Genomic DNA, 25,731 nt, shown 5'->3' with positions numbered 1-25,731 from the left:
ATTTTTTATTTCTTTTTCATCTTTTTCAAAGATGGTTAAAAAGAATACAGATTTCCTTTTTGGTAAAAAGAACCTCACAATTTCATTTTGGTGCTTTAAAATAAATCAAACTTTTTTGGGGGTTTAAAAAGAACATCACTTCCAAAGGTAAAAAGACCCACAAACTCAAATTTCTCATTCATGCAAGTTAGGAGAAAAAACACCTCAATTTGGGCTTAAAAAGAACAACAAATCTTTTATTTTCTTGCAAAGGTAAAAAGCACAATCAATCTTTATTTGCAAGTTAAAAAGAACAATCAATTTGTCCCTTTTGCAAAATTGATTTACTTTATAGCAATGTGCTTTCATTTTGTTGACCAGGATTTCACTTTCCTAGTTAGAAAACAATTGCTATGTGGGACTAAAAAGAACACCATGTTTGATTGGAGCAACATCTCCAATTAGGACTTAGATAATCATTGCTTTGAAAGGGTAAAAAGAACATTGTGTGCTTTGTCTTGAGTGGTAGGTATATATTCTCTCCCCTTAATTGGGTGACCAAAAAGCCAAACTCACTCTTTTCATGCTTTATTTACTTTCAAGCATTTAAAACCTTTAGAGGGTCTGCCTTCTCAAAGCCTTGAGGGGGCTAGTGAGAAGGGTACGACCCAAGTGGGCAATGGCTAAAGCCAAGTTTACCAACCCACTATTATCAAATGTGGAGGCTGATGAAAATCCCCTCCAATGGCAGTGTGTATTTGATAGCCTTCCCCTAGTATCCTTGTGATGTGAAAAGCCTTTGTTCTATAGGTTGGGAAGCCTCTTAATTGAGTTTATCATTTTTTGCACCAAACGAAACCTTTACTACGAACCACGGAAGTAGAAACTTTGAGCCGAGTTAGTTGCCATACATTGGCAATATTATTGTGCAAGGGTGGGGAAGAATCCACCCCCAAGATCACTCGCCATACATCTCCCAAGATAACTACTCAATTAAGGAGCAATCCGTTTTGAGTTAATTTTTGGAAAAAGGCAAAAAATGGGCACCCTCTAGGGGGTGACACGGTTGTTTGAGCTGAAGCAGTATCGAGTTGTGGGCTATGATATTGTTAATGACCCTTGAATAAAGAGTCTACTTGGTGTGTCTTATTTGTATCCAAACCCATGAAAACATCGGGGATTTGAACACATCCTCAAAAGAACATACCCTAAATGTTTAGCATTAGGATGACCATTGTCTTCATGTGTGCTATGTATTCTTGTCATAAATGTTAAAACATCTTGCAAAAATATCAGTCAACCAACTTAAAAATCAGTTCAAACAAAGAGAAATCATAAGTGGAGGAGATTTTCAAATCCAACAAAGCACCTTTTGAGGTGGTTATCAACTTTTCAAATATCTTTGGGAAATACTTTCATCCAAAAAAATTAGAGGAGTATCAAACCAAGTGATCAAAGTTATCATTCAAACTATCTCAACAACAATACCTAGCTAGGTATTCAAGTTTGTCAAATTTGGTTTCCATATCGGGAAACTTGATCCATATCATTTGGCATACTTTGTTATAGGGGCCTATCAAACAAACCCTCTATTTGGACTAGTAAGATTGAGTATCAAAACTAAGTATCCGTATCAACCAACATCAACATTTAGATCATTTGTATGACCACTCCCTGTATTTTGAGAAAAAGAAGTCTTCATCAAAAGACTAAGTTGAAGAAGAGACAACCTAGTCCTAGGGAGCTTATCAAGAGGAGAAAGTTTCTCTACATTAACCATCAACTCTTTGTATGACATCATATCTTCTTACATCACATGAGATTATATATTCAAGGAAAAACCAACGATTTTGACAAAGAGCCTTTGAGAAGTAGGGCTTTGGTGCAGGAGCACCTTCACAATTTTGGCTTGTTTGATCCTGATGGGATCATGAATTGAATAAAGGACTATTGTAAGAGTCCAAGTGTGTGTTTTAGGTTTCATTATGGTTTAGGTTTATCTTAGAGTGGTTTAGATATTTTTTTTCAAGTTTTCTTTCAAGTTTTGGTCCATAGTGCCTTGTAAGCCAAAAATGGCATTATAGTGAAAATGTGTTGAAAACCTTGTAACAAGCCCAGAAAGGAATTGGAGTAGGTTTATTTATTGATTTGACACCATCTCAAATGGTTAGGTGGAAGATATTTGTCTTGTAGGCCAAAAATGCACTAAGAGTCAAAAATTGCTAATGTTGTCAAGCAACATTTTGACAAAAAGTGAGAAAAGTTGTAAAATCACTCTACAAGGTAGTTATGGATGCCATAATGGTTGGAATGGTTTTATTTTTCCTATATAAGGACACTTCAAACACTGTAAATGGGTTGGTTTTGTATTAGCAAGAGGAAGTTAATGAAATATGACTATTTTTCATGCTTTTTAAGCTTAATCTGTTGCAACAGTCCGTACAGAGCACTATTTCCATATTATACTTTCATTGAAGTTTGTATCATGGTTGTATGAAGGTTTTTCATTCTTTGTGTTAGCTTTTTTACTGTGTTTTGGTTTATCAAATAAAATCTTTTAGTTTTTGCCAGTTCACTGCCCTGTCAAGGGTTTGTGACTTAAAAATGCAACAACTTGACTAATCCAAGTCTAGGCTCCCAAAAATGGACTTGGTCAAGTTGGTATGCATTTATATAGAGTATAAATGTTTCATTTTGTGCCATAGCTATGATTGGAAGAAGGATTTGAGTGAATATTAGGCAAATATGGATTACTCGGCTAGTATCATGGACAAAAACCCAAATATTGCACCCAAAACTAATTGGAGTGAATAAATCTGTGAGAAAAAGGTCTGAGAATGTTCCCAAGGGTGTTGATAGTCACTTTGGTTTGTTAGAGCAGGCTATTTTCTTTAAGGCATTCCCAGTTTGGTTGTGTAACAGTGAGTTCACTATTTTTGTGAATTTAATGATAGTTTCAGTTTGAATGCCATATGTTTGGATTAATACCTACAAGACAGAAATTGAGGAGGGCTCCACATGGTGTGGCAGAAGATTCTTGACAGTTTGGTAGCTTGATTAGTGAAGGAGTAGTGGTTTCCAATGTTGTTTGGGTCTAAACCTTAGTAAACCCTACTAAAATGCCTAAAATGGTGGATAGTCCCTAAACAACCTCCTCAACAACTAAAACTACAAAATTCCTTGAGCCTTGACATTGTTAATAGCATCCAATACAACTCCTAAGGTGGAATTGGCCATCGTTGGTTAGTATGAGCAAAAATACCTCAAATTAGGCCTACTCGGCTAGTAGCCCTTTTTAGCCATGTTTTGTAAAAAAAGTGTGAACCCGATTTGTGCAAGGTTGATTGGTCTTGAAGAACCATTGGAATCCATTTGAAAACACTCAAGAAAGACTCCTAACACCTCAGTATGAGCATGGTTACTCTATTTAGGGTTTAGACCTATAGAAAGGGTTTGAGTAAGTGCTGAGCAAGTGAGCTTGAACTAGGTCTTTGAGAACAAACCCAAAGAGTAAGTTTTTAACTCCTTGTCTAAACCTTTTGAAGAAGCTAAATGCTACTAAGAAATAGTATAAACAATGTGTGGTGAATAGGGGTATTAGGGTGTTGAATTTGATGGGTTAAGGAATGAGAGCATGTTAGTTTGAGTTGAGCAAGTGTATGGACAAATGATGGGAAGAGCTCAAGGAGGAAGTTTTGGGTTGAGTGAAGCTTGTGAACATTGAAAGTGGGCCTTATCAAGAAAACCTTGAAACCTTTCCTCTCTCATTTGAAGGAGTCTCTTAACAAGAAGATTATACTTAGCCTTAATTGGTCCTCCTTTGGGGTTCTCCCTATCACGCTTTTACTTAGAAGTCAATATTTAGCCAACTTCTCAACAAAGGGGGAAAAATAAATCTCGCCTTCTTTCTAAAAATTTGCATCACTTACAATGAAGCTCGACCCAAACCACTAACTCCACCAAGAGAGGAAGAAATATCAACCCTGCTAAGAGAAGAGGAACTCACTTATTTAGAAGTATATTAATGCCCAATGTCACTCGATCTCAAAAAAAAAAAAGAGTGGGACCCTGAACCAGAATCAAGCATGAGTCGTAGGGAGTCCAATCCTTTCAATGAATACACAAATATGGGGGAAGAAGAGATCATCGAGGATCTCATCCTGCAATGCCAATAAATTGCCACCTTCCAAAAGCTCGTGGAAAGGATTATAGAATCAAACAAACAAAAATACCTCCTCATGCTAAATAGTAAAGGAGTCAAGATTCCCAAGGACTTTGACATGGAAAATTCAAGGAATACCAAAGAAATAATCCCAAGAACAAGGGCAAGGACCTACACATTTAATACTCAGAATCAAGAGCACTTGGGAGGAGACGACACCCATGACCAAGACAACACCTATGATCGAGATGATACCCATAATTACAACAACATTAGTGAACAAGGGGATGCCAATCATCAAAGTTTCCATGAAGAAAATGTTTCCTTAGACAACATCACACAACAAATCCAAGCACTCCAATGACAAATGCAGGATATGCAACAAGGGTCCATGACAAGGTACTCTTTGGAGGACATTTGTCCTTATCTTTTTGATAGAAGATTAAACATGGTGCCCTTCCCACCAAACTTGGATATACCAAAGTATGAAAAATACAATGGTAAGAGTGATCCTTGGGATCATGTTAGAGAATTTTGCACTATGAGCTTAAATTTTTCCCATAATAACACCTACATGATAACGGTATTCCCAAGAAGTTTGGGAGGACAAACAATGGAGTGGCTTTCAAAACTCACACCTCCTATCAAGTCATTTGATGAGTTAGTGAACAAATTCATTTCACAATACTCTTATAATATCCAACACGAGGTCACCATGCTTGACATATGCAATACAAAACAAAAGAGCAATGAATTTTCCGTGGCGTTCTTACAAAGATGGAGGCGCATGGTCTCAAGGTACCCAAGTGATGTGCTTGAAAAGGGAGAAAATGGAAATGTTTATAGACAATTTGGATGACAAAATGAGTTATCAACTCAAAATACAATTTCTACCTACTTTCTACAAGTTTATCGATAATGGCATTCAAGTAGAAGAAGCCTCAGTCAAGAAGGGAACCTTGAAATTCTCTAAGGAAGGTGTTAGTTCATCAAACAACAACATCTATAACAATCAATACAATAACAACTTGGACAAATCTAAGTTTTGGAATAGGAACAAGAATGTTATTAATGATGGTGTGGTTGATGCCAACATTGTAAAATCCAAGCAACCAGTGGTAAATTTATCAGGTGGGAGACCACCCAACAACAATCAAAGAAATACCAATCAAGGCACTAACAACTATCAACACACTACCTATCAAGGAAACAACACCTATCGAGGGAAAAACAACAATCAAGGGTGTTGGTGTAAATAATTATTCATCATGGATATTATTACACTTACTTAAGTTTACTTAGGATAATGCATTTCATAGTAGTTTGGATATGAGACACTTGGGTGTTTGTGTCACATTGGGATAGTGTGTGTAGGAGAAATTCCACCTCTTATGGTGTTGATCTTGTTATTACACTATCATATCCACTTATTGTGGAGTGATAATTCCACCATCGGTGGGTGATCCACCTCATGTGGAATATTATATTATTTCTCCTACCTACCCACACCTATTTTCTACCTACCCTTTTTTCTTATTGAGCCACATGTCATATTTGTGTGCTCATACATATCCCTAGCCTTGCCTATATAAGCAGGCTCATCTACATTGTATGTAACAACAACTATTGAACATTTTATTGATCATTTTTCTATTGATGAGAATACAGTTTATTCTTGTCCCATATTATGTCTCTATCTTGTACATTTCATTGACCTCTTGATCTTGGCAAAATCCAACAAAGGGATCAATAATCAAGGGAGTAACACCAACACTCCACCTCCCCAATATCAAAGAACATTTACACCATTGGGACAAACCCTAGAATCTGCATTTCAAGAGCTCTTGGCAAACAAACTCATCACATTGTCAAACATAGGCAATTTTGAACCCCAAGTCAAACCACCATGGTGGAATGAGTTACACTGTTGTGACTATCATCGAAACAAGGGGCACCACACAAATGATTACCTAAGGTTGAAAAAACCTAGCTCAAGACATGATAGACAAGGGTGATATAACTATTGATGACCATAAGACCAATGGTGACCACAAGGCATTCAAAAATCCTTTTCCCAATTATGACAAGGGAGGAACAACAACAAAGGAGCCTGCATAAACCACATCTATGACAATGTCATTAATCACATATCGGCATATGACAACCAAGTGAATGTCATAAAAATCAAGGATAAACAAGAACACACACCGGTGAATGTGACAACAAGGGCACAAAAATATGTCTCGAAGGGGAGCACATCCAAAGCAACAACTCTTCCTAAGACTCAATGCAACTTGTTAGACCAATTGCAAAAGACACCTGCTCAAATATCGATATTAGAGTTGCTCAAAATCTCACCAACACATAAGGACATTTTGGAACAAGCTCTTATAGATACTATAGTTCCAAACAACTTAGACATCAATTGATTCCAAGCCATGGTGGCACATATGACGGTGCCTCATAACCTATCTTTTCCAGAGTATGATGACGTCTCTTTGAGTCATCCACACAACACCCCACTCCATATCAAAGTTCTCATCTACAAACACTAGGTAAAACATGTGCTAATAGATGGAGGAGTTGGCCTAAATATATGTACCTTAAAACTTATCTGTGCATTGGGCTTCTCAGAGAAAGCTATTGATCCCAAAAATAAAATCACTATCAAGGAATATGATGATGAAGAGAGGTCGTCAGAAGGAATAGTGGTGCTACCCATTCAAGTAGGACCTATGTAGAAGGACACAATTTGCCAAGTCTTGGACATAGACTTGACATATAACATCCTCTCGGGTCATCCTTGGATCCATGAAATTCAAGTGGTATCTTCTACATTTAATCAATGTCTCAAGTTCCCTTACAATAGACATGAGATCTCAATATTAGCAGACACCAACCCCTTTCAGTATTGCAACACTATGAGGGCAGCTCAAAATGTTCTAGTACCACATAACAGGGAGGCCCAAGCTTCCTCATTATCAAATAATCAAGAAAAACTCAAGTCTTTGTCTATATACTTTGAAAATTAGATGAAGATAAAATACCAAGGCATGGGGGAATACTCTTTTGAATCCCCATGTCTATCAAAGTTGTCAACTTCGCCAAGATCCCACGAACAACCTTCAACATCAAGGCATAAAGCAACACAACCCATAAAAAAGTTTGATGGAAAATTTATCCAAGTAGGCACACTCACAAAAGAATCAGAAGATAAGGATATCCTCAACTGGCTATACAAAGATGAGAAAGAGACAAGAGCAGCTGCTCTAGAGGTTGTCATTCCCACACAACAATATGGTAATGGATTTAGAATCATGCAGAGAATGGGATACAAAGGAAAAGGACCTATTGGAAAGCATCAAGAAGGCATCACATAACCAATTCAACCCCATTCGCAAATTACTAAAGATAAATCTGGACTTGGGTATGGCCAGCATATTCAACCTATACAAAAATGAGATCATAATAATCCCTAATGGAGAAGAAATGTGACACATAACAAGGAATCATGGCAAGAAGTGATACACCAAGAAACTAAAAGGACAAACAAAGAACAAAAAGATGAATAATATGAGAAACAAAAAGAGGAACTCACTATTCAAATAGAGGAGGCATCCTATAAACAGGTACATCATGTGCAAGCAATAACAAGACCTAATCAAGCCAAATATGAGCCACCATAAGAAGAGTTTTCCATTCAAAGGGAGGAGACTGTTTATGAACAAATCCAAAGAGTACAAACAAGCACAGAGCCTGAATCAACACAAGTGACAAAACTTGTATCGATTATTCGCGAGCTCTTCTCGCCATACAATATTCCTGTCAGATACAATGGTGTAGCCTTGGATAGTGATTCTAAAACAAACTCAAATGAATATGAATGGGATACTTTCTTAGATGTCATTGAAGACATTGAGGTAGATACAATCCACACATATACACCCCTACCCTCTGAGGGACAAGGTTCGAGGTCTAGATCATTTGAATTTGGACCACTACATATCTATGAGGCTAGTGAGAATGAGCAGCATCAATACAAAATAGGCAACATCAAAGAGAGTACCATCGAAGACCTTGATACCGTCATAGACTTTGATACGTCCAATGACAACTATGACAATGTCTCCATCATGACTCTTACAGTGGCATACCTTGACCCACCAAACAATCCCCTACCTCTCATATATCCCGAACTTATAGATTGGGAACAAGCTGAACACATTGAGATACCAACCTTTCAAAATGATGATGCCATTGTCCAATACCTTTGCTCAATCAACCCAGAAACATGCTTCACTAGTGAATCTCATAATGAAGCTCTCAATCAAGGGAGTGCCAAGTTTCTTTATCACAAAATGAATAAAATAAAAAATTGATCTAATGGTGAAAACCATTTAATGGAAGTGTTAGATCATAAAAAAGTAAAAACAAAGGACGTATCTGATGGTGAAAACCTCTTTGAGGTGCATGAGGATGAGAGACCTGACACTCTTCCTGAACATTATCATGAAAGATCACCAATTCTAATAGAGCCAACTCAATCGATCAATATCGACACTAAAGTAGCAACAAGAACCATACATCTTGCAAAATCCTTAATAGAACAAGAAAGACTTGACTTCATCAAATTCTTCAAGGAAAAGTAAATCAAATTTGCTTTTCCTTATGCAGATATGCCAGGAGTTGATCCGGACCTCATTATGCATCACTTATCAATCGCTCTAGGAGCTAAGTCCATTAAATAAAAACTCAAAAAGATGAATCCACATGTGGCATTGCTAGTCAAGGTTGAACTAAATAAACTACTAGATGTTGGTTTTATCCGACCTATAGACTATGCATAATGGATTTCCAACATTGTACTAGTCTCCAAGTCAGATAAAAGAATCTGAATCTACATCAACTTTAGGGACCTCAATAAGGCTTATCCGAAAGATGACTTTCCTCTACCAAGCATCGATACAATTGTAGATCTCACGGTAGGGCACATGATGCTATCACACATGGATGGTTTCTCAGGTTACAAACAAATAAAAATATCTCCAAAGGATCCAGATAAAATGGCCTTCTCATGTCCATGGGGTACATACTATTGGAATTTCATGCCTTTTGGTTTGAAAAATGCTGGTGCAACCTATCAAAGAGAAATGACAACAATCTTCCATGACATGATGCATAATTTTAGGGAGGATTATGTAGATGACTTGCTAGCCAAATCATTCACAAGAGAGGGACACCTAGACATTCTTGATAAAATCTTTCAGAGACTAGAGCAATTCAATGTCAGATTAAACCCTAAAAAGTGTGTTTTTAGGGTCACATCTGGAAAACTCTTGGGCTACATTGTATCACAAAAGGGCATCAAGGTGGACCCCACAAAGGTTCAGACAATCATGGAAATGCCACCTCCAAGGAACATTAGTCAGCTACAATCTCTTCAAGGCAGACTACAATCTATTAGAAGGTTCATTGCTCAACTAGCAAACAAATGTCTTCCATTCAACCATCTACTTCATTAAAATGTATCTTTCATATGGGAGGACAAGTGTGCAGAATCACCCTAAACCCTAAACCCCATCAGCTCAAGCAATATCTCATGAATCCACCTATTTTAGGTGCCACCAATAGCAGACAAGCCACTCATTCTCTACATATCAGCAATAGAAGTATCACTGGGGGCATTACTAGCAGAGGAAGACTCAGTAGGAAAAGAAATAGCCATTTATTACATTAGCAGGACGTTGAATGTCTACAAACTCAATTACACCTTCATTGAAAAAGCTTGTTTTGTTGTGGTGTTCGCTTCCCAAAAGTTTCTACACTATATGTTAGCACATAATATCAAGCTAGTGGCAAAGATCGACCCATTAAAATACTTACTTAGCAAAGCCACTCTCAAGGGGAGGTTAGCTAAATGGGTCATGATCCTAAGCGAGTTCGACATTCAGTACATAGATCAGAGGGTTATCAAAGGACAAGAAATAGCAGATCAACTAGCAAAAGCAACACTACCAGAGAAACACCCATTATAGGTGGAATTTCTAGATACAAATGTGCTCACTGTTACACCAAAGCAATGGATCTTATACTTTGATGGGTCCTATACACAACATGGATCAAGTGTCGACATCTTGTTTGTCACTCCAGAAGGACACACAATTCTGAGATCCTACAGGTTGATGTTCCCATGCACCAATAATATCACTGAGTACGAAGCTCTAGTGACAAGTATCAAAGTAGTCATGGAATGGAAAATCACAAAATTGAAAGTCTATGGGGGCTCTCAATTAGTTATCAATCAGATCAATGATGACTATCAGACGAAGGATGATAAGTTGATTCCCTACAAACGCATGGTAGATGATTTTAAGAAATACTTTGTACACATCACATTTGAGCAGATTCCAAGGCTAGACAACAGAGCTACTGACACAATAGCCACCATTGCCTTGCTCCTACAAATTCCAGACAGACAAAATCGTTATGAATTCCTGGTGGAGCAATTGTTTTCCCCCGCCTACGATGATTTGAAATCCCAAGTCATCTGTACCCTAGACGGTTCTAATTCACCCCTCTATGGAAAGATCTACACCTACCTAAAAGACAATACCCTTCCACCAGACCTATCTCGTAACCAGAAATGCAACTTCATTCATGAAGCATCCCGCTATACCCTAACCGCTAATACACTATATCGTCGAGGTCTTATGGTACTCTTCTTTAATGCCTCGATCATAATGAATTTGAATCTGCCTTACATGAGCTCCACGAAGGTATTTGTAGCACACATTCAAGTGGTCCTACTCTTGCCAAGAAACTTCTAAGGATGCGATATTATTGGTCGACAATGGAGAAAGAATCCTATCAGTTTTCTAGAAAATATCCAAAATGCCAGATCCATGGCAATCTTATACATGCACCAGCATAGGAGTTGCAACCATTCACCACATCATGGCCTTTCTACCAATGGGGACTTGAGCTCATAGGAAAGATTCATCCTCCTCATCAAATGGACACAATATTATCATCACAGCCACTAAGTACTTCACAAAGTGGATTGAGGCAGTCCCATTGACTACAGTTACTGGCAAGCAGATATCTTCCTTCATTTTGAACTACCTCATCTTTCGATATGACATTCCTAGTTCTATTATCACAAATAATGGAAGACCTTTAAAGAATCAAGATGTACAAGATCTTTGTGAGTGATTTCATATCCAACATCGCTTTTCAACACCATTTATCCATAAGGGAATGGCCAAGCAGAGGCCTCAAACAAAATAATCCTAAAGATCCTCAAGAAGAGAATGAATGATGCTAGTAAAGATTGACAGGTCCACCTTAATCCTGTACTTTGGGCATTCAGAACAATCATACACACACCCATATGAGATACACCATACTCATTGGTGTGTGGATCAGAAGCTATCCTACCTCTTGAGGTAGAAATTCCATCACTCAGGGTATCATTGAATGGCCTCATTCCAGATGAAGAGTATCGAGTCAACAAACTGCAAGAGTTAGAGTTGCTAGAAGAATGCTGACAATGTGCCTTTGATCATCTCAAGGCATATCACAACGAATGTGTCGAAGCTACAATCACAAGGTCATACCAAGGGCATTCAAAATTGGTGACCTAGTCCTAAAATAAAATCCCTAGAATCAACAAGATCAGGAAAAAAAACAGAAAATTTGAACCTAACTGGTTGGGATCTTTTGTCATTATATCAACATATGGATTGGAGGCATATCAGTTATCAACTTTAGAAGGGGACGTGCTTGATGATCCAACCAACAACATCCATCTAAATAAATTCTACACTTGAGTCGTCCAATGCACAGACCAAGCAAAAAAAAATTAAAAAAATAAAAAAATATCAAAAACCATCACTAGGGTGAAAACCTGGTAAACAAGCGCCTTGTGGCATAAAAAAAAAATCAAGAAAAATACAAAAAAATGGTAAACAAATCAAAAAGTGCAATAAAAACAAGTGGTGAAAACTTGGCAACAGGCACTATTTGTGATAGAGCAGCTCCTCTATCTATCAGTACTCGTATCATATCTTTGGCTCCATCTGATCTAAGCCAATAGCCATCGCAGAATACTTATACACGTAGCGTTATCCCAGACATACTTAGCATAGTCATTGTACTTGATTATCTGAATTGGTTATCTGAATCATATCCCACCATGGCTTGGTGATCAGTGTACATATCCATATCAAAGTAGAATCGATAGCAAGGGGCCAATCCTAACCTCGTTGGAGGCATTTTTCCTTGTGGGTTTAGATACCAGACCAAACATGTAGTAAGACAACAAGGATCAAAATAACCAACAGTGAACATAGAAACATAAGAGCGCAACCATCAAAGATAGGCATCAAGGACTTGAACTGATTTCAACTGAACAAAACATCAAGAAAAATACAAAAAAATGATAAACAAATCAAAAAGTGCAATAAAAACAAGTGGGAGAATCTCCTCTATCTATCAATACTCATATCATATCTTTGGCTCCATCTGATCTAAGCCAATAGCCATCGCAGAATACTTATACATGCAGCATTATCCTAGACATACTTAGCATAGTCATTGTCCTTGATTATCTGAATCATATCCCACCATGGCTTGGTTATCAGTGTACATATCCATATTGTAGTATCGGCAACAAGAGGCCAATCCTAACCTCGCTGGGGGAATTTTGCCTTGTGGGTTTAAACACCAGACCAAACACGTAGTAAGACAACAAGGATCATGAAAACCAACAGTGAACATAGCAACATAAGAGTGCAACCATCAAGGATAGGCATCAAGGACTTGAATTGATTTCAATTGAACAAAAGATCTATTCACAAGATGTTTTATTTGACAAGAATACATTTCAAATGGCATGCATGCTTACTTATGGTTGTTAATTTTTTCTTATCATATCTCCTAAGAAACTCAAGGATGTCTCAAAGACTAGAGAAGCAAGGAAGGAATGTGATGTTTTCTTTGTCTGTTGTTTGGGAGTAAAGCCTTCTACTATGCAAATTTGTCTTACGATGTGATCAGGCAACATATCACTGAGGATATTTTGGATTTGTATTGGACTAAGGTTAACTCTTGTCTATTTTATGCAAGAAACACTCAAGTCATCTTGGTTCAATTATACCTCGACGCTTGTGTCATCTTGCAATATCAAAATCCATGTAAGTTATACTCAGGTCATTATAGTTCAATTATACCATGACGCTTGTATCAACTTTCAACAAATCAAGGCTCAATGATGAAAAAAAAGGGAAGCACTGACAATTTGATCAAAACAGATGGCAACATTGAGAACGAGAATGCATATTAAGCTTTGCATTAGTTGTATTATCATTATCATTTTCATCTAAATTTATTTGCATCTTCATGTGTATTTTCATATCATGTTAAGGTTGCATTTATGTTGCATTATCATTATCATTTTCATATCATGTTAAAGTTGCATTAGCTGCATTATCATTATCATTTTCATATCATGTTAAGGTTGCATTTATCTACATTATCATTATCATTTTCATATCATGTTAAGATTGCATTTATATTGCATTATCATTATCATTTTCATATCACATTATATTGGAGTTGAGGAAAAATCAACTCTATAGCTCCCAAAGATCACCTACATGCAAACCTGTCATAGAAGGAGAGAAGCAAAAAAGCTATGGAGGCCAGAATTCAGAGATCCAGAAAATAGGAGTCATATTGATTGTGCAACAAGAATGCAATTCAATAATTACATATGCTATGAAAATACAAAGAGATAATCTTTATAAGAGGATACTCGAAACCCTAAAGGTGAAAACCCTAAAGAATTATAAGATTCCTAAGTTTAGCTTAAGCATAGAGTGTAACAGACAAATAATTAAATAAATAATTACTTGCTAATAAAAGATTACTCTAACACCCCCCCTTAAGATGAACTTAAGGAGTAGCTAAAAAACAACTAAGGACTAAAAAAACATGTAAAAAATGTAGGAAAGAAACAATGGGTCCCGACAACTAGGCCTGATGAGGTACCCAAGTACAAAAAAATCTCTATAAAGTGGAGAAAAAGGAGAAAACCCTCTGGGAACAAAAATCCTCTCCAAGAAGAGATGAAAGCTCAAGTGAAGGACTAAGAAGCCTCCAAAAAAGAGTGTTCTAGAAGATAGGAACAAAAAGAAGAGAATGAAGAACACCACTGAAGCATGAAATAGTAGCAAACATTGTCGAAGAGTAACTATTGATCCGAAGAACCTCCACTGAAATAGAACATGACCAGGTAGAGAAGATTGTAATCTACATGAGTGCCCTCAAATGACACTACTTGAATTAGATGGCAAATAAAAGGCAAACAACTGAACTCGAAGATACAGATGGCATGAAACACCAAAGCTTGAAGAGCTGATCAATCAAACCAAGGAAGCATTAGAACAACAGGACACACCTCCACATAATGCTAAAAAGGGAGAGAGATAGGTACACTGAAAAGAATGGGCAACAAGAACTGCATGACGAAGAACCAGGAACATCGAAGGTGTAGAGAAAGTACATAGTGTCGTGGAAGGAACACTCACTTGACAAAGGTAGATGGCAAATAAAAGGCAAACATCAACCCCCCCTGCCATGGCACTTTATAAGTAGTGCATGTACAATAAGACACTGCAAGATCCCAAGTATAGAATGCATGGTGGTACTTTATCTCAATGCGTTTGCATAAATAAAATGCTACAATGATCAGAAGAGATAGAAGACTGGAAACAGAAAGAACAACCAAAGACGAGACATCCTACTCAAAGAAAGAGATCTCAGGACCTAAAACATCCAAGATATTCACCAGAGTGTTGAAAATTAAAAAAATGAATAAAATATACTTGGAGCGAAATCTAGAAAGAAAACTCATATGAATGGAAAGAACATAGAACAAGATTTCCAATAATATAAAGTTTTCAAAAAATGGAGTTCGGATGCTCAAGTTATGTCTCTTGGAGTGCAAAAAGAACCTCTGGCTTTGATAGCAAAAAATGTCATCAAAAAAGAAAAATGAAAAGTTCAAACCTCCGGATCTGGATAGATCTTGGAAAGAGATTTCCAACGATATAAGGTTTTGCAAAAAATGCCTCCATATGACCAAGTTATGGCCAAAAGAAAAAAAACCCCTCTTTTAGGGCATAAAAAGAATTTAAAAAAATTAATTTTTTTTCTTTTTTTTTTTGGATGAAATTTTTCGGGCACATTTGCAGGTACAGCCGTACAGATTTGTGTGCCTCGTAAAGCATGCCGATGAAAAAATCATGGCCCAGATGCCCTTGTCACCAAAATAGGTCAAATTATATATCAAAATTCATGGAAGTGGCCTCCTAAATCCAACCATGACGTCTTTTTGGCACCAAATGTACCGAAAAATCAGCTACCCCTAGAAATGGAAAAAAGCAACTGCACAAACCCCCGAATACACAGATCTGAAGAACAAGGCCCAAAATTCTAATGAAGAGAATAGGGGCATGCAGATCTGGAGCTCTGATACCATATTGGAGTTGAGGAAAAATTAAATGTACAACTCCCAAAGATCACCTACATGCAAACCTATCACAGAAGGAGAGAAGCAAAAAAGCTATGGATGCCAGAATTCAGAGATCCAGAAAATAGGAGTCATATTGATTGTGCAACAAGAATGCAATTCAATAATTACAGTTGCTATGAAAATACAAAGAGAGAATCCTTATAAGAGGATACTCGAAACCCTAAAGGTGAAAACCCTAAAGAATTATAAGATTCCTAAATTTAGCTTAAGCATAGAGTATAATAGACTAATAATTAAACAAATAATTACTAGCTAATAAAATATTACTCTAACAATTTTCATATCATGTTAAGGTTGCATTTAGATTACATTATCATTATCATTATCATTTTCATATCACATTAAATTTGCATTTCAATGCATTATCATTATCAATATCATATCATGTTAAAGTTGCATTAGATTGCAATATCATTGCATTACCATAGCTCATTTCATATCATGTTCCAATCACATTTAGTTACATGTACATTTTCATATCATTTTACGAGTGCATTGGTTGCATTACCGTATTAAGAATTGCATTAGTTGCATTTTCACAAATTTCATGTTCAAGATACATCTCATATCATATCATTATCATTATCATTCTCATGTTACATCTCATTTTCAAGATACATCTCATATCATTATCATTGTCACTTTCATTTTCAAGATACATTTCACACCATATCCTAAGCAAATTACATTAGACGCATCATCATTATCATCTCATATCAAAGTACATTCACATACATGAATATTTCCATATCATATCACATCAAAAGCACACAAAAAGGACAAAAACAAGTTAAACGCATTCACATATTCATCCATGTACATTCATGCCTTGCATCTAGCAGCACAATAAAAGGAATACATTCATCACATTTCAGGATATCACTTGCAAAACATATAGTTAAGCATGATCATCAAAACATCTTAAGCATATCATTTGCAAAACATATAAATTATAGCATCACATCATCACACACATCACATAGGCAATCATCTGCATTATCAAAGCAAAAGTCATATAGAATCACATAGCTCATCAAATAAAGGCATCCATAACTTGTAGAAGCATATCTAGTATCATTTCCTCATGCACATGTGTGACCCATGCTAATCTAAAGGAAAATCAAAGATATAAGTCAGAACGAATCATTAGTGAAATAATAAATATCCAAAGCCCCTGGATATCACATCAATAATAAAGTCTACGAATCAAGAGACATCAACATCTATCAATGAATCATGTGTATCAAATCAAATCAATCAAAATAAAATAATGTACATCTCGAGGGAACTATCAAAGATACAATGATGTGTGTATACAATCAATAAAATACATCAATGGTACATCATCATCATCACAGAGGAGGCTAGGAGTGGTTGCCTCCTAAATATGGCTGCCTGGCCCCTACACCTGCACCACCACTAGGAGGATCTCTCCTAGATCCCATCACACCCTCATTGGCTCTTCATCTTTGGGAGCCCCCACGCTGAGAAATGGCAACATAACTTGGGGCACAGCGATCTGGGGGCACGACCTAAAAGTATAGACTCCTATAATATGTAGCCTGCTCTGTCTGATTAATGATACTCCTAATGGTATCCCTTGTGACACCCTATGCGGCTGCCTATTGCAATATCTAGACTATCTCCTCTGTGCGGCCTCACCTGTCTATCTTTGTATCCCTCTCCGCTATCAACTATGCCACTTGTGCCTGTACTAACTGAGTGAAGTCTCTACACTAAGAACTACAATCATGCTATATGTGTGTGTTGCAAGTGTGGGGGCACTCTAATGAGAACTGAGGGAGGTCATGGTACTTGCGGAACCTGTGCTGCTAGTGCCTATGAATATTTCACATGTCCTGTGACTGGTGGGGGCATCTCTAACCTCCTTCGTCATACCAAAGGATGAACATCCTCCTCCTCCTCAGCAAATCCCATGTCGCCCAATCCTACTCTCCCACCACCCAACTCCTCTGACTTTGTCTCCTCATCAGATCCATAATCAGAGTTGTCCTCTTCATCCCCATCTCCAACTGTTGCCATGGCCTCTGGATGTATAGGCCCTCCGTGACCTAGCATCTATCGCCAACCACCACCTCTACCCCTCACCCCTTGGTTGTTGGATCCTCCTCCTCCCCTCCTATCTCCACCATCATCCCCACCACCATCCCCACCTCAACCCAATTGTCCTCTACCCTAACCTACTCCTCAATCTCCTCCTCGGCCTCTCCTCCCTCTCTGCACACCTCAGCCCCATTGGCCCCCTCGTCGTCCTCCACCACCACCACCACCACCACCACCACCATCATCATCATCATCATCATCATCATCAAGCTCCTCTAGTGGTGGTATCATCTCTCCTGGCCCTGTCAACTGAGGGAAACAATGGCTCATCATATAAAGGGTGTAATCCTAGTGCATGCCTACATCAGTCATTGTTGGCCTCATATGCCACACAACAAAAGGAAGAGAGTGTAACTCTACGCGGGTTGTGGCATAATGTAATGGTGGCCCCCACTCTGCTCTTGCATACAAGGTTGTCCCCTGTGGCATCGATTGTGGTCAACCAAACTATTGATGTACTTGGGACAAGAGGAATCTCTCTACCACATAGGCCATCCACCCAATCAGATATCTGCTCTATAACAAAACTGGCACCTCTATGGCATCCTCTAGCCATGACTCACAATCCAAATACGGGTGCCAGACCACTACATCCATGTCATCTAATAAACACCTCCAATACTCTAGCTTCCCGAGCATAGGCTGAGAAGCTGCATGTCTATACATGTAAAGATAAGGGGTACCCAACCAGTCGAGATCTCTAAACAATGGGGCGCATAATGGCTATATGCTCCCAAGCCCAAATCTGAAGCAATGTGCACCCTGCTACTAGACTAGACCCCCGATCCCTACCATATACTATTTGATGTAGCTCATGATATAGGTGGGCCAAAACACAAATCCCCCATGCATAACAAGTCCTCTCTCGTACCATCCGTCGAAGCACATGGACCCATCCAAATGACAAGCCATGTGATCTCCTATCAGGAAGGAGGAAACCACCGACCAATCTAGCTATAACAGATGGAAGTGGGGCATATCTGTCTACCATCTCCTACCAGCCCATTGAGTATCCAACAATGATGGGATCACCAAAAATATCCCACAGTGTATCATTCCCTCCAATCTCCTCCACATCATAGACTACTAGCTCACCTATGATTGGAATTTGAATAATCTGATAGACATCCTCAGGAGTGACTGTGATCTCTCATGTTGGCAAGTGAAAGGTGTTATGCTCACTATGCCATCACTCAACTAAGGCCATCAAAAGTGCTTTATTCTTTCAATACAAAGGCATGAGGAGCAAGTGTATCAATCCACATGCCTCAAGCACCACTCGATCATCATCTATCAATCGATCCCACATGGAGAGTGTCTTCGGGTATCACTCCCGAAACTGGATAACACCTAGGTCCACCTATATCAACAAATGAGTACCATATCAGTTTCACCTATTCTAAGCAATCAAGCATCAACTATCAATCAAATGGGGTACCTATCGAAGTGACGATAGTCACGATATCACACAAAGAGTTACAAATCAGACACTCTTGACAACTAAGTGGGTTCAACTTAATCTATCATATCAAAATCAAGTCTCATATCAAAATCAAGTCTCATATCAAAATCAAGTCTCATGTCGAAATCAAGTCTCATATTGAAATCAAGTCTCATATCAAAATCAAGAATCATATCGAAATCAAGAATCATATCGAAATCAAGAATCATATCAAAATCAAGTCTCATATCGAAATCAAGTCTCATATCACATCAGTTTGACTCATATCGACAAGTTTGACCCATATCGACAATAAATCTGACCCATATCGACAATCAATCTGACCCATATCGACAAGTTTGACCCATATCGACAATCAATTTGACTCATATCGGCCTTTGACCCATATCAACAATCAGTTTGACTCAAATCGACCTTTGAACCATATCGACACTTGACTCATATCGACAATCAGGATCCATCCCAATGAGACCCATATCAAATTTGAACCATATCGACCTGACTCATATTGACCCTAGACTAACTTTTCGACATCGTGCATCTTAACAAATGCTATCAACGCATATCAACACATCAAAAAGGTGCAAAACATCCTAACGAACCCAAAAATCAAATTTGCACGTTGCAAAATTTTCAAAATTTTCAAAAAACTCGACACTGTCGCAAATGCGCTAAAACAGTCAACAAATGCACTAAATCAAATGTGTTGTACGACTTAATGAATGCACTATTTAAATTGATCAATGTGCTAATTAAAATGACAAATGCGCTACGGGAAAAATCGAATGCGCTATGTCATATGACGAATGCACTTCAAAATGAGACAAAAGTGCTAGAACATTAAAAAAATTAAAAATGGAAAAAACCCTCCGTATGAGAGAAAAAATTGAAAAATCTAACCTGAAAACATGAAAATCTAGCTAATAATTCACACAAGAGGGTTAGAAATTTGAACTTACTGGTGGGTCGTACTCTGTTGGTCGCTGGTAGTGTCGATCTCACTCGAATCGATGTTTGTGATAGGGGGGATCCATTTCTTCTCTACTCTCCAAATGCCAAGTGCACAAATGAGGAGGAAATGGGTCCCTTGAGGGTTTATATAGCCCATGCTGACGTTGGCGACTGTGCTACCTCGGTGGATGTGTGGGGCATGCACGCGCTATGCCCACATTACCTCTTCACCATTTTTCACTATTCCTTTTAATAAAATTTATCGACAGGTAAAAATCAAAAAATTCAAAAATTCAAAAAAAATCAAAAAATTCAAAAATTCAAAAAAAATTGAAAAATTCAAAAAATTTAAAATCATCCAAAATTTTCAAAAATCGTCATACATCGCAACATTGCCCCGAAAATCGTAATTTTTCTCAATTTATCTTCTGAGGGGGCATATCGATATCAGCTTCATATCAGTCTCATATCGACACTAGCTTCATATCGACTTTTTGTATCGAATCAATTCTTCATATCTAGGGCTTCATATCGAAAATTTTGATGACAACACCATATCGAGAATTTTGCCGACATATCAAGCATTTTTCTTTGGATCAACATGTGGTCACATGTCACTTCAAAGTGGGGCAAAATGTAGACACCTAAAATTTGCACAACTAATTAAATTATTCATTTAATCATCATTTATTCGCCTATTAATTAGACTAAGGTTTAATTGATATCCCTATTCCTCTAATCAGCCTATTAATCAAATTAAATATTTGATTAAAATCCTTTTCTTCTAGCCTAACCTATTAATTAAACTAAGGTTTGATTAAGTACCCTTTAGCCATTTAATTAAATAAATCTTATTTATTTAATTAAAATCCCTTTTCCCTTTTAATTGAATTTACATTTGATTAAAATCCCTTTGCATTTAAATAAATCATTATTTATTTGTGAATACTCCCCCCACTTGCAAAATCCTACAAATGCAAGTTGCACCCCTTTTTGGCTAAAATAAATCTGCTATTTTATCTAAAAATGCCTATTTTCCTCCACTTGATTCTCCTAAATTTTCCATTAGCATGCTAATATTCTTCTAGAACCCCTCTAACCCCTCATTAATTAGCCTAAATTCTTTTAATCTTGTCACATCCCTAAAAAATGGAGGAGTCACTTCTCCAAATTTGGGGAAAGTCTTCAAAATGTGTTGAAGACTCTACCTTCTTCAACAAGTTAACTTGTTGAGTCTTCCAAACTTGTAAGGTTATCTAACTTTCAACGAGTTAACCTCCAAAGTCTTCAAAGAGCATTTAGTGCCTCTTACAAGACATCACCCTAGCCCATGATGGTTGTCCCTTTGGCCATCCCTCAACTTTGCACAAGCGTTTACCTCTTGGACAATAGCATTCTCCCTTGAATAATGACATTATCCAATGATGTCATCTCTTGAGGTTATCCCTAATGCTTACTTAGCATCTAATTATTGCTTAGCATCCTCTCAAGCCATCTCAAGGTGATATTTGTCAACTTGGGATTGGATTGAATCCCCCTCATGGATTGATAACTTTTAATCTAAACCATCCATTTCCCTATTTTCTCTATAAATAGAGCCCATTTCTTCAATCTTAGGATCCATCGTCTTTTTCATCTATATTATAGTTATTTTGTTGTACAGGTTATCAAGGATCTCCAATTGTTCACCCTCAAGCATCTAGGCCATCCTAATTGCATCATAGTTTAGATTATACCATGTTTTAGATTATCATTTAGCTTAATTTCATATCAATTTCATAAGCATTCTCATATCTCATCTTCATCTTAGCTTAATTACATTACTTAATATTTCAATTTGGAAATACACCTCCATCTTGCATATCATATCAATAATTTTTCATCTAAACACTAGAATCTTAGTTGCATCCATTTTGATCCTAGATTATTCTTCAATCTCATTCTTTAAGCTGTCATCTAAAAGATCAAGTGCTCTTCCAAGTGAGGGCCACCTTGAATCTTGAATATCCTTGGAGATCGAGGACCATGAGACGGTTTTGAGCAATTTGATTTGATGAATATGCTTTCTTCATTTAGATTTATTGATATAATTTTTGATGAGTGCATTTGATGTTCACTTGTTGTCTTGCAGGCCTCTAAAAAATCAGGTGCACAATAAGTATCTTCTTCCATTGTAGGCCAATAGTATCCAGTACGCAAGAGCTTCTTAGCCAAAGTGAGACCACTTGAGTGTGCTCCATAGATACCCTTGTGCACTTCACATAGTGCTCATTCAACCTCCTCTTTGTCCAAACACCTTAGGAGGGTTCCATCGAAGTGCCTTCAAAATAAGGTATCATCTAGGATAGTATAGCGAGCAGATTGATGTTTGTTGTTGGGTTTTAGTAAGGTGAGGGGGAATGATTTTATCTTGAAGGTAAGAGAAGGTTTCATGGTACCATGGGAAATTAGGACCAACAAGGACACAAACCATTTTTTATTTAGGAACATCATATTTTGGTACTAAAAGATGCTTGACTAAGAATTCACATTTCTGACTATTTGCGAGCATCTGCAAGAGAGGATCAATGGTAGCCATTGCATCAGCAACACTATTGTTTGTCTTAGGAACTTTCTCAAACTGGATGAAAGTGAAATGTTGCTTGAATTTTTCAATCATGTGGCGATAAGAGAGCAACTTGTCATCTTTTGTTTGATACTCATCATTAACTTTTTTTATGATAAGTTGGGAGTCTCCACGGACTTGCAATTCTATGATTTTCCATTCAATAGCCAAACAGAGTCCAGTGATAAGAGCCTCATATTCCGCTATGTTTTTTGTGCATGCAAAGGCTATCTTATATGTCTTAGTAATGCAATCACCTTGAGGGGTAATTAGCAAGATACCTGCCCCCAATCCATGTTGTGTACAAGAACCTCAAAATGTAACTGCCATTGGGTTGATTGTGTGACTGGACATGAGAAAATGGTTAGGGTGTTCACTTGCATATAATAAACATAAAATGCAAAGAAATCATCAAATACACAAATGAAACCTTTATACCTCTTTCTTCTCCCTCAGATTGAGCATTTGGTGAGGTGAAGAATGCACCCCTTCCTCTCTTGATTGGATTGGCTCCTTGATAGGATGTGGGCTGCTCTCCACTACACAACAATAAGGGATTTGACAAATGGCTAAGTGTGGTTGATGGAATTTGGCTAACTATAGGATGATTTGGGCATGGTAAGGATGCAAATAGGGATTTTAGCTTTCAAAAGGCCAACATAAGATTACTTGGATGATGGATATGGAAATGAGGGGAGGAGACTCCAATTTATAGATTGGAGAATTCCAAAATGGAGGCCCAAGATTGATTTAAAATGGAGGGTGGAGATTGAAAGAAGGCAGGAGAAGATTGAGAGGACAACGTGTGGGGTTCAAGAGATTTTCCATAAAGGAATTTCTTATCTTCACATCCTACAAGGTACATGGGGAAGAGCTCACCAAGTACATTGTGAAGGGAAAAGGAATATCAAATTCCTTGGAGAAAGGAGAGAGGAAATAAAATTTCCAAAATAAGGGATGTGCAGGAAGAATAAAAGGAGAGAGGAATTAAAATTTCCTTGGGAAGAGAGGGCATGGGGATGTGCAAAGGATTTGAAATCCTTTGACACGACCAAAGTTGGTGCATTAAAGGTTTGGAAGGTGAGGGGGGGAAACCATTTATGACAAATGGTTGACTTATTCCTAATCATGGTGACTAGGAATGTGCAAGTGATTAGGAGGATTGATTAGGTGGGTTAATGGGAGATTAGAATGCAAGTGGGAAAGTTAGGAGGATGTGATATGAGGAGAGAGAATGAGTGTAGGAATATAAAATTGAGGTATAATGGTAAGCATGATTATAGAAGAATTAATTAGGATAGATGAGGATTAGAGAAAGTGATTTGTATGAATCACTCTGGTTAGGTTAATTAATTAGAATTAATTAACTAAGTGGAAATTAGAAGAAATAATGATTTAGGTGACTTTTTTTTTTTTGATAGGTAACAAGCCAAAGCCTAAAATGACAAGTGAAAAGTAAAGATTTACCTATCCTATGGAATGAAATTGAAACTCTTCCTTACCTTCCAAAAATAATTCTGCTTTTTCATGCAAAATTTAGTAATGCCCCTTTCTAAATACCTAGACCATTTAAAAGTTGGAACACTTGGTTAGCTTCGGAAAAATTAGAAAATGAAGAATAAAGCCAAAAGGATATATTTTCTCAATCTACAATTATGCTATTCTGTATGAAAATGCAAACATGACTATAAGATGAAAAATTGAATCATAACAATTTCAGTTAATAGTCTACTCCAAGAAAACTCCCATCCAATCATAACAGAAAAATATGGGAAAAAAAACCACACTATTGCAGCAAAGCATAACGAATGCCACATTTATAAACATTTATTATCATTTATATTGTATAATATAATAAAGTCTTGGTGAAACCAAAAAACTATAGCTACCTACACGGAGCTGAACAGAGTATACCCAGATTCATTGTCCCAAAGGATATCCAAAATTAAAGTAAGCATGCCTGTGAAGCTATTGCTATTCTATTATCATAAAATAGTACAACAAAACATCTTATACATATAACAACCAACATTTTATCTCTCAGATTAAAGCTGAATATAATTAATCCTAAGATCAGACCAAACCTAGAAACGTTCAGTCCTAGTGAAGATTATGATCCATACAGTCGCTATTCATATATTCATTGGTGAACGTCAAAGGTTGAAGGTCCTGCATCATCTTCTTGGGCAACCTAGTCTTTTTTCCATTTCCTGTTACTCATGTTTCCATCCTTGCTAACCCAGCTTGTCTTTACGATTACTGGAGGTGTCACTTGGAACCTTTCAACTTCCACATCCAACATATCCTCAAGAGGTTGGAAGCCTTCCACTATCAGACAATCCACCCACCACTTATTCCCTTATGTGGCCTTAAGATGAAGCCATTTGAGGAGGAAATCTATGTTTCTGATGATGTTTTTCTTCCTCAACTCAAAGCTCTCCCTATCCCTAATAACCAACAGAAGATGCATATTCACTATAGAGACAGGGATACCACCCTGACCCAAACCAACAGTCTTACCATGATCTTTTGGAAAAGGAATTAACATGTCCTCATTAACACTATCTACCTCTATGTCAAGGTTTCCCAAGAACTCTTCCTTAAAGATACTTTTACATAATATCTTAGCCTCTTCTTTCTGAGTTCTTACTACGAACAGAATGACAACGAAGGTTGCGGGGATATCAAAATTTACTTGGTAGCATTGCTCATTGTTGATGTAATCCTCCCACTTTATTTCTTTGACAACACGAATCAACAAATCATCCAACTCGTTCAAAATCCTACCCCATGTCTACGTTTTAACCTTGCCCTTGAATGTCTTAAGCCCATTGTTGATTGCAGAAACTAAT

Source organism: Cryptomeria japonica, chromosome 5 (assembly GCF_030272615.1).
Source record: "Cryptomeria japonica chromosome 5, Sugi_1.0, whole genome shotgun sequence".
Taxonomy (NCBI): domain Eukaryota; kingdom Viridiplantae; phylum Streptophyta; class Pinopsida; order Cupressales; family Cupressaceae; genus Cryptomeria; species Cryptomeria japonica.
The sequence above is the reverse complement of the archived record's forward strand: the minus strand, read 5'-3'. Positions refer to the sequence as shown.